The sequence below is a fragment of the Tupaia chinensis genome, unplaced genomic scaffold (genome assembly GCF_000334495.1).
Source record: "Tupaia chinensis unplaced genomic scaffold, TupChi_1.0 Scaffold000152_1, whole genome shotgun sequence".
Classification (NCBI taxonomy): domain Eukaryota; kingdom Metazoa; phylum Chordata; class Mammalia; order Scandentia; family Tupaiidae; genus Tupaia; species Tupaia belangeri.
This window is the reverse complement of record NW_006159623.1, coordinates 607,565-618,174: the sequence shown is the minus strand read 5'-3', so window position 1 is coordinate 618,174 and position 10,610 is coordinate 607,565.

Here is a 10,610-nt window from a genome sequence, read left to right as displayed (position 1 = left end):
CGCCTGGCGTGAGTTTAAGCCACCGGGTCTGGGACTAGAACCGTGGTCAACTATGTGGGAGTCCATCGACATAGCCATTACTGAGGTTATTCCATTTTGAACACCTCCAGGGCCATTGTTTTTATATGTTTACTACATGCCAGGCACCTTTCAAAGCCCTTCATAGACATAAACCTGGGCCCAGTAGGTGGTGTGGAGGGTAAGGCGCTGGACTCCCACATGGCCAGCTCCTTGGTTCGAGTCCCAGACTGACGGCTTCAAAAGCACACTGGGCAGGTGTGTGTGGCCAAAATCCTGAGAGTCAAGGAGAAGGGACTGAGGAGTGGCCATCCCCTCAGGGGGTGATTTTTCTCTCTCACCAGTAAGCACATGTGCCCTATGGCAAAAAAACGAAGAAAATAAATAAATAAATACTCATGGAATTCGTAGAACAACCCTAGGAAGTAGATACTACAATAACCTTCATTTTATTGATGAGGAAACCAAGATTCAACCAGGTTAAGGAACCTTCTTCAAGTCACAAGGTTACCTACGAGACAATGGCTCTGAGGTTTGAATCCAGAGTTGGTACCCTTGAAAAGGTGAATGGTGTCCCTAAAGTCATAGAGCTCTTGTGTGTTCTCCTTCCCTGTCCCTCTGTCCCTTACTGATAACCTTTCCTGTTTACTTTTGTAATTTTTCTTTTCTGTAATTCTGACCTAATCACACACTTAAAGTTGGAAGTACAATACAAGTAGCCTTTTCTTCCTCAACTATGTGAGAATACGTTTTGTTCTCTTTTCTCGACTTGTATGACCTTGGCACTTTGAAGATTACGGTCCCAGGGACCAGCAGTTAGGGTAATGGCTATGTCGCTGGACTCCCATGTAGTCGACCGCAGTTCGAGCCCCGGACCCGGCGGCTTAAACTCACTCCAGGCACGTGTGCGTGCGTGCCCAAGATCCCAAGAGGAGAATGGAGGAGAAGTGATTGTGGTGTGGCCATCCTCCCTGGGGGGTGATTTCTCGCTTTCTCTCTCTCTGTCTCTCTCAGTCTTTCTGGCGAGCGCACTGTAGCAAAAACCTCTCCAAAAAAAGGAAAAAAAAAAAAAGATTACAGATCACTCCTCAACTTGATGCATCATGATGAAATTCAGGGTGTGCATCTGCTGCAGAACAACAGGAGTGCACGTGACTCCTCGTGGCCTCCTACCGTAGGGGCCCCGTTACCACTTGTCCAGGGTGATGACGTTAGCTTTGTTCTTGAGATTGAGATGGTGCCTGCAGTGTTCTTCACTGCCAAGTGTTTCTTTTTTAATTGTTTGAGAGGTTTTTTTTTTTGCTGTCGGGCACATGTGCTCGCCGGACAGACAGCTGAGAAATCATCCCCAGGAGGAAGGGCCACACCACAATCCCTTCTCTTCCATTCTTCTCTTGGGATTTTGGGCATGCACACACACGCAGCCAGTGTGAATTTTAAGCCTCCAGGTCTGGGACTTGAACTGTTGTCGTCCACATAGGAGTCCAGCACCTTAACCACTACACCACCAGTTGGCCCCACAAAGTATTTCCTTTTACCTTTTGCTCATTAATAGTTCTGAGGGAGGTATAAAACTTTGAAACTGTGCACATGTCCTGTTCCTTATCAAACTTTCCATTTATTCACTTATTTACATTAGTATATACTTATATTTCTCTATTTTGTGCAATAAATTACAATTATATTACTTTTTTTTTTTTTTTTTTGGAGAGGTTTTTGCCATAGGTCACGTGCGCTTACCAGACAGGCAGAGAGAGACAGAGAGACAGAAAGCAAGAAATCACCCCCCAGGGCGGATGGCCATGCCGCAATCCCTTCTCCTCCATTCTCCTCTTGGGATATTGGGCACGCACGCACGCACACGTGCCCAGCCTGAGTTTTAAGACACCGGGTCCAGGACTCGAACCACGGTCAACTACATGGGAGTCCAGCGACATAGCCATTACGCTAACTGCTGGTCCCTGAAGAGAGGTTTTTTTCTACAGGGTATGTGCATTCACCAGAAAAACAGAAACAGAAAGCGAGAAATCACCCCTCAGGGGGGATGGTCATGCCATAATCCTTTCTCCATTCTCTTCTCGGGATCTTGGGCACACATGCACATGTGCCCAGCATGAGTTTAAGCCACCAGGTCCGGGACTCGAACAGTGGTCGACTACATGGGAGTTGAATGACATAGCCATTACAACAACTGCTGGTCCCCCCCCTCTTTTTTTTTTTTTTTTGCTATGGGGCACATTTTCCAGTGGCATTTGGGTTGTGGTTTTACTGGACTCCCACATGGCTGACAGTGGTTCAAGTCCCAGACCTGGCAGCTTGTTTTCTCACTTTCCTTTTAACTCTCTATCTGAGAGACAGCTCTGGTCAAATTTAAAAAATGAATGATAATAACAAAACAAATTAAGTAAATAAATAATTCTTTTAAAAAATCGCTATAGGGCATGTGTGCTCACTGGAGAAAGACGGAGAGAAAGAAAGAAAGAGGGAGGGGGAGAGAAAATGAGAAAGCAAGCCGCCAGGTCTGGGACTCAAATCATAATCAGCCATGTGGGGGTCCAGTGCCTTAACCACCACACCACATGCTGGCCCTGAGTGCGGAATTTTGAGTCCGAGTTAAGTAGTGTTCGACTGCCCCCTGCCAGCCGTGTGCTGGGGAGCAAGGGACAGAGACGTCTGTGGTTTGGCCTGGAGGACTGGAGTGGGGGTGGGGAGGAGCTCAGGCCCAGGAAGTAAGACCCATGTTTAAGGCACAGCTGCTCCTAAGGAGCCGAGTGGCCTTGGAGAAGTAACTTTGTGTTCCTGGCCACAGCACACTTTTCTGTCATTGAATGACTTGGGCCAAATCTGAAGTCAAAGACCAGTGCTCCATGGGCCGAAATTGACCTAAGTACCTTATTTAGGGGAATGAACTCTCTCTCTCTCGCTTTTTAAGAGAGATTTTTAGGGCACTTGTGCTCACTGGAGAGACATAGACAGAAAGTGAGAAATCGCCCTCCCAAGGGGGATGACCACTCCGCAGTCCCTTCCCCTCCATTCTCCTCTTGGGAATTTGGACACACATGCACACATGCCCAGCCTGAGTGTTAAGCTGCTGAGTCCAAGACTTGAACCACAGTTGACTACGTTGGGAATCCAGCAACGTACCATTACACCATCTGCTGGTTCCTGAGAATGAGCTCTCAAAAAATTGAATATAGGGCCCAGCTGCAGTTGCACAACTGGTAAGGCACTGCTGCATTAGGCTGGGGCTACATGAGTGGCCAGGGTCCAGAGCCTGGGCCAGTGCTGTAGCACATGCTGTGGTCCTCGCTAAGTGGGAGCTGGGCAGAGGGTCCTAGTGTTGCTTGGTGAGGGGCTCTACACCCCTAGACCAGGAGCCCAATGCAGGTCTGACTCCTCGCCACTCAGCAAATCAGAGACAAAATTGTTGATGAGAGAAGAGAGGAAAATTTATTACAGCATGGCCACGCTGGGAAGACACACAAGACTATTGCCAACTGGTCAGCCAATTTGCAGATGTTTTCGTAAAGAAGGGGGGTGCTATGTGGCTTACAGCCATCTATAGAAAAGTATAGATCAAGTTAATTTTCAGCTGGGGGCACAATCAAATAATTTGTTTTTGGGACAGGAGTTTCAGTCTTAGTCAAAGGGTACAATCAAACAATCCATCTTCATGACAGGAGTTTCAGCTTAAGGCTGGGGCAGAGCATTCCTCATTATTCTGAGCTCCAGGCTGGCAGTTGTCTCCTTGGAGTTCCTGTGAGAAACCTCAGAGAGTATCAAATATTAAGTATTAAGCCGAGAGAGAGGGGCCGGCAGGTGGAGTGGTAGTTAAGGCGTTGGACTCCTACACGGCTGACTGCAGTTAGAGTCCTGGACCTAGTGGCTTGCTTTTTCTCTCTCTCTCACCCTGCTCTGGTCAAATTTTAAAAAAAGTAAATAAATGAATTTTAATAAATAATTATTAAAAAAAAAAAAAGCTGAGAAAGAGTTTTTAAAACAAGATGGAGTTGGGCTGGCAGGTGGTGTGGTGGTTAAAGCTCTAGAATCCCGCATGGCCAACTAGGGTTTGAGTCCCAAAGCTGGTGGCTTGCTTTCTCACTCTCCCCTTCCCCCACCCTGCTCCATCTCTTTCTGGTCAAATGAATAATAGTAAAAAATAAAAATAAATCATTATTTAAAAAATAAATTACTTGAAGGACCTACAGTTGGCATAATACCTATGTTGCTGGACTCCCATGTAGTTGACTGTGGTTCGAGTCCTGGACCTGGTGGCTTAAACTCACAATGGGCCCCTGTGCGTGCATGCCCAAGATCCCGAGAGGAGAACGGAGGAGAAGGGATTGTGACGTGGTCATCCTCCCTGGGGGATGATTTCTCGCTTTCTGTCTCTATGTCTCTCTCTGTCTTTCTGGCAAGTGCATGCCCCCTATAGCAAAACTCTCTTAAAATAAGTAAATCAATAAATAAAAAGAAAAGAAAAAAAAAAAGAAATAAACAAAAATTACTTGAAGACCTTAATTGCTGCTAATCGTTCCTTAACACCAAAAATGTTAAGGGTGCTGTTCAAGGGTTAGGTATCAAGCCGACTTTGACAATACAATGTAAAAAACAAAACAAAAACAATAACAACAGAAAACAAGATGGAGTCAATCTGGCTAAGCAGGCCCTGGTTACAACAGGTTTGAGAACTTTTAAAAAAATACCTCTTTCTCTCTCTCTCTTTATTTTGCTCTTTCTCTGACTCACCCATGCTCTTGCTTACATGCCCACATAAAACACACGTATACACATACATGCACCAAACAAGGGTGTGTGGCATGGTGGTTACAGTGCTGGACTCCCACATGGCAAACAGCAGTTTCAGTCCTGCTTCTGTCAGCTTGAAAATCACACTGGGTGCATGAGCATGCGTGCTCAAAATCCCAGGAGAGGGAACCAGCAGTTAGCGTAATGGCTATGTCGCTGGACTCCCATGTAGTCGACCGCGATTCGCGTCCCGGACCTGGTGGCTTAAAACTCACACCGGGCGCGTGTGCGCACGTGCCCAAGATCCCGAGAGGAGAATGAAGGAGAAGGGATTGCAGTGTGACCATCCCCCCTGGGGGGTGATTTCTTGCTTTCTGTCTCTCTGGCTCTGTCTATCTGGCGAGCGCACGCGCCCTATAGTGAAAATCTCTCAAAAAAGAAAAAAAAAAAAATCCCAGGAGAAGGGAAGAGAAGGAAACGCAGCACGGCTGTACTCCCAGGGGATGATTTCTCATGTTCCCTCTCACTGTCTCTCTGTCTCTCTTTCTAGCGAGCTCATACACCCTATGGCAAAAACCTAAATTAAAAAACAAGAAACAAATTTGCATTTCTTCAAGTGTAGCCTGTGTGTTCCTATTAGACACCCATAAGCTACAGTTCACATCACACTTCCTAGAGACATGTAGTTTATTTTATTTTTATTATTTTAGTTTGCTAGAGGGTAGGCACATACACTTGCGGGGGAGAGAGAAAAGGAAGGTGAGAAAGCAGCCATGGGGGCCGGTCATGCTGCAATCCCTTCTCCTTCATGTCTTCTGGGCAAACGCGCTTGCGTGGCCAGCATGCTCTCCAAGCTGCTAGGGTCGGGATTTGAACTGGTCGGTATTGTGGGATCCAGCTGCCTTAACCGGCATGCCACTGGCTGGCCCCATGTGTATTTCTTTTATCTGTACTAAGTGACATTTCAAGTCTCTTCCAGCCCAACTGTTCCATGGTTTAATTCTTTTTATTTTATTTTATTTTATTTTGAGAGGTTTTTGCTATAGGGCACGTGCTCTTGCCAGATGCAGAGAAACAGAGAGACAGAAAGTGAGAAATCAACCCCCAGGGGGGATGGCCACGCCGCAATCCCTTCTCCATTCTCCTCTTGGGATCCTGGGCAAGCACGCACACGCGTGTGGCGTGAGTTTAAGTCACCGGGTCCGGGACTCAAACTGCAGTCGATTACGTGGGAGTCCAGCGACATAGCCATTACGCTAACTGCTGGTCTCCCCTTAATTCTTTAGGCACTGATAAATTAGACATACTCAAACCATCTTTCTTGGCTAAGGACAATCTTTCTACCTCAGAGAATGACTTCCAGACAGGGCCCTGATATTATCTGGAATGTATTTTAACTTCTCTAACACAGAGGAGAAGAATAAAGGAAAACAAGGTGTTTTCTTTTTTCTTTAAAGAAGTATTTATTTTTCTGTTATTATTACTACTTTTTTTTTTTTTTTCTAATTCACCTAAGTCTTTATTTATTTGGCTCTAGGAAAACATGCATGAAAACAAGCCTGCATGGCAGTACAGAGTGTTCGGTAACAGCACCAGAGGTACAGCCCCTCTCCCCTCAGTGTTTACTACATGCAGGTGACTTTAGTAATAAAACCAGATAGTCCAGGAGAAAAGGAGCCCTTTAGGAGAAAAAAAATCAGTTTAATGACTTTTCAAATTGACCATTCCTTTTCATATACTTAAATTCAAATAACAGACACATTCAGAGGCCCAAATGTTGGCATAGAATAAAATCATGTTCATTTATTTTTTTCTGCATCTTAGAATTAGAAGGCATAAAATTAAATATGTTGAATGTAATAAATTCATTCATGTAAGTGCAAGTCTTCAGCTATAATGCATTTTATGGCAGATTTATTGTTTTAAAAATATACCAGTAAATCAAAAAAAGAGGGAGTACGTCCATTTAACTTTTATTGAGGTGTATAAAGGAGGTCTTCAGAAATCAGATGTGAGCATGAAGATATGGCCAAACATAAAATCTATCAAATTCAGTGAAAAGTTGCTGACTTTAAATAGTAGTTGTAAGAATGACCAATATAGGGATCAGCAGTTAGCGTAATAGCTATGTCGCTGAACTCCCATGTAGCCGACCACGGTTCGAGGCTTGGACCTGGTGGCTTAAACTCACCGCCGACCACGGTTCGAGTCTTGGACCTGGTGGCTTAAACTCACGCCAGGCACGTGTGCATGCATGACCAAGATCCCGAGAGGAGAAGGGAGGAGAAGGAATTGTGGCATGGCCATCCCCCCTGGGGGGTGATTTCTCACTTTCTATCTCTCTCTCTTTCTGGAGAGTGCATGTGCCCTATAGCAAAAACCTCTCAAAAAAGAAAGAAAAGAATGACCAATATATATTCTTTGTTAACAACCCCTCACTCTACAGTAAAACAAAAACAAAAACAAAAACATTGCTATAGGAAACATGTGCTCTCCACAGAGAAAAAGAGAGAAATCAAACCACCAGGTCCAAGACTTGAACCACGGTCAACCATGTGGGTTGGGAGTACAGTGCCTCAACTAGTACACCATCTCCTAGCTCCACAAGATGTTTTCTTATGAAACAGCCAAGGCAGAAACGTGCAGGGCAACCTGATGTGTCCAGGCCTTCAGCTTCTTCTGTGTTTTGCATAGTTAAGGATGGGTCACTGCCACCTGCTGTGCCCACATTTCAGCAGGTCATCAGAGAGGACGTATCCCTTCCCCCACAGGGTGTGACCCAGAGCTAGCACACGTCACTTCTGCTCTCTTCTCATTGGCAGAACTTAGTCATGTAGCATCTACAGCCTCAGGAGAGGTTGAGAAACCAAGTCTGTATCCTTGAGACCCACATGCTTAGGCAAAAAAATTTTGTTGTTGTTGTTGTTTGTTTGTTTTCTTTTTTAATTTTGAGAGAGGACAAAATAGAGGTTAAGAGAAAACTGGCAGCCTCCGGCACATACTCCTCTCTACCCACCATCTGGGATGTCCCATGTCATGTCATTGTATAGTCTGCCAGTTAGGAACTCATTTAGAGTCTGCTGCATTCCCTAGGGCTACTGTCATTCAGCCCTCGGTAAACATTTGAAGCACTCATCTATTCTTTTAGGTTTTTGTCATAGAGTGTGTGTACTTGCAGGAGAGAGATATACAGAGAGAGACACCTTTTGGGGACTTTTCAATAAATTCCAAACCTTGTCTCTCACTCTCAAAACCAAATAAAAGGAACCCCTGTATCTGATCACCCCGAAAAAAGACAGACTTGCCTTTCTCAGGGTCTGGTCACTCATATTCACACTTAGAAATCAACTGTATTAATCATTTCTACAGAGTGGGTCATTTCCACAGACAACAGGATGGCAATGTCCACACAGTGCAGAGGAGAATCTGCTGCGCAGAGCCATGGTAGGCAGGTTAACGTGACTCAGTTCTGTGAGAGGCTGGTGGTCGGCCCTGGGGTCAGTAACGCCGGAGGATGTAGCTCCTAGAGGGCTGCCTGGATCTGGTCAGTGAGTTTCAGGAGCGGCTCCAATAGCTGTGGCAAACTTTAGCACAGCTCACTGTCCAGCGCTCCTAGGAGATATGACACTGATGTCAGCAGGATTTGCTTTCTTTCTTCCTTTCTTTTTCTCTTTCTTCCTCTCCTTTCTTTCTTTTTTTTCCCTTTTGTTTTTTTGAGAGAGATTTTCACTGTAGGGCGCGTGCGCTCGCCAGACAGACAGAGAGAGACATAGAGACAGAAAGCGAGAAATCACCCCCCAGGGGGGATGGTCACGCCGCAATCCCTTCTCCTCCATTCTCCTCTCGGGATCTTGGGCACGCACGCACACGCGCCTGGCATGAGTTTTAAGCCACCGGGTCTGGGACACGAACCGCGGTCGACTACATGGGAGTCCAGCGACATAGCCATTACGCTAACTGCTGGTTCCCTTCTTTTCCTTTTTTTAAGAGAATTTTTGTGCGTGCTTGCCAGAGAGACAGAGAGACAGAAAGTGAGAAATCACTCCCCAGGGGAGGATATCCCTTCTTCCCCATTCTCTTCTTGGGATTTTGGACACGCATGAACACATGCCTAGCGTGAGTTTTAAGCTGCTGGGCCTGGGTCTTGCACCACAGTCGACTTCATGGAAGTCCACAGACACAACCATTCCACTATCCTTTGGTCCTGAAAGAATAAAAATGCACTCAAACTACATTCTGTGATAATTAACTGCTTACTGTTTTTGCTTCTGTACAAAAAGCTTGCACCACTGCTTTAGAAAACAGCTCTGAGCTATGCAGACTGCTGGGGCTTGCCTCACTCCCTCGTATCAGCTCAGCTATGTGCAGAAAGTCAGGTCTCTGTAAATTGTGTTACCCCCGGCCCTGAAAAGCCAGACATCTGCTAAACACCCCTGAAGGCCACTTGTATAGATAAGAAGTCGGCACCGGACCACCCTGAGTATTTGACCTGACCCGGTTGTGACACCTGTGTAAACAAGAAAGTCAGCAGAAGAAGATTCCCACACTTAACAGACCAGTATCCCACTTCCTCATTCCTCACTCCCCCCTTCACCCCTCAAACCTGTGCCTATATAATCTGCATGTTTCTTTTGTTCGGGGCTCCACTTCCCTCTGAGTCTGTTGTGACCAGGAGTGGAGTCCTAGCACGCTAGCAATAAAGCCCTCTTGTGTTTTACAGCAAGAACTGACTCTTGTGGTTGGTTGGGGTTGCCGTGACTCTCCTTGGACTGAAGGGTCACCGGCCATTTGAGTCGGGGGTCTTTCAGTCCCACGTCAGCAGGATTTTCAGTGGCAACAGTGACACCAGCTACTGGCAGAAGCTCCTCCCAGATCCTCTTCAGAGCTGTGATGTAGATACCATCACTGTTCCTTTTGTAGATGTACTGTTCCATTTGGAAGTCAAGGTTGGTGCCACCTAAGTGGGTTTCCACTGTAAGGAATTTGAAGACTCTCTAGGCATTGCTAAAGTTTATGACAGGAATCCAAAACAATTGTCATATGGTCCCTTGTGTGGGTAGTATGGAAAGCCAAAGTTGCATATGTTGGAGTGGTATATTCTGCCCACCCTGCAGGCCTGAGAGCCTTGGCTAGAACCAGTTTGATCTTGATTGCAGTGAGTCAAACAGCAGTACAACGGAATCTCCCCTGTTCAGTTTGAACCTCTCTCTGCCTGGTTTGAGCTGGTGAACTCAGATTGTTCACTGAATATTAAAATTTTGGCTTTCATGTGTGAAAAACATGTGAGTAGAATGAGGAAATAATTTCTCCTATTAAGCAGGTCATGTGTGCGTGCTGCCAACATGGGGCATTCAACTATGAGTTAGGAAGGTAAGCTTTGCTCATGATAGTCAACAAGGCCCATGGGGGAAGATCTATGTTTCAGTGCCCTGAGGCCATTTTCAGGGCCTAGATAACACCATGCCTTATCTTTCCTGGGGATAATTAATGGGGACAGTGTCTCAGGGACACATCTTGCTCTTACTTTACACTGCAGACTTAGAGAATAAGATGTTAGTTTTATACTCCATCCTTCAATATGAATATCTTTCATTTAAAAAATATTAATTCTTGGGACCAGCAGATGGCATAATGGTTACATCACTGGACTCCCACATGGCCGACTGCAGTTCAAGTCCTGGATCCAGCAACTTGAAACTCACACCAGGTATATGTGCGAGTGTACCCAAAATCGCAAGAGGAAAATGGAGAAGGGATTGCAAAATGATCGTCCTTCCATGGGGGTGATTTCTTACTTTCTGTCTATCTTTGTCTAGCCAGGGAGCACACACACCCTGTAGGGA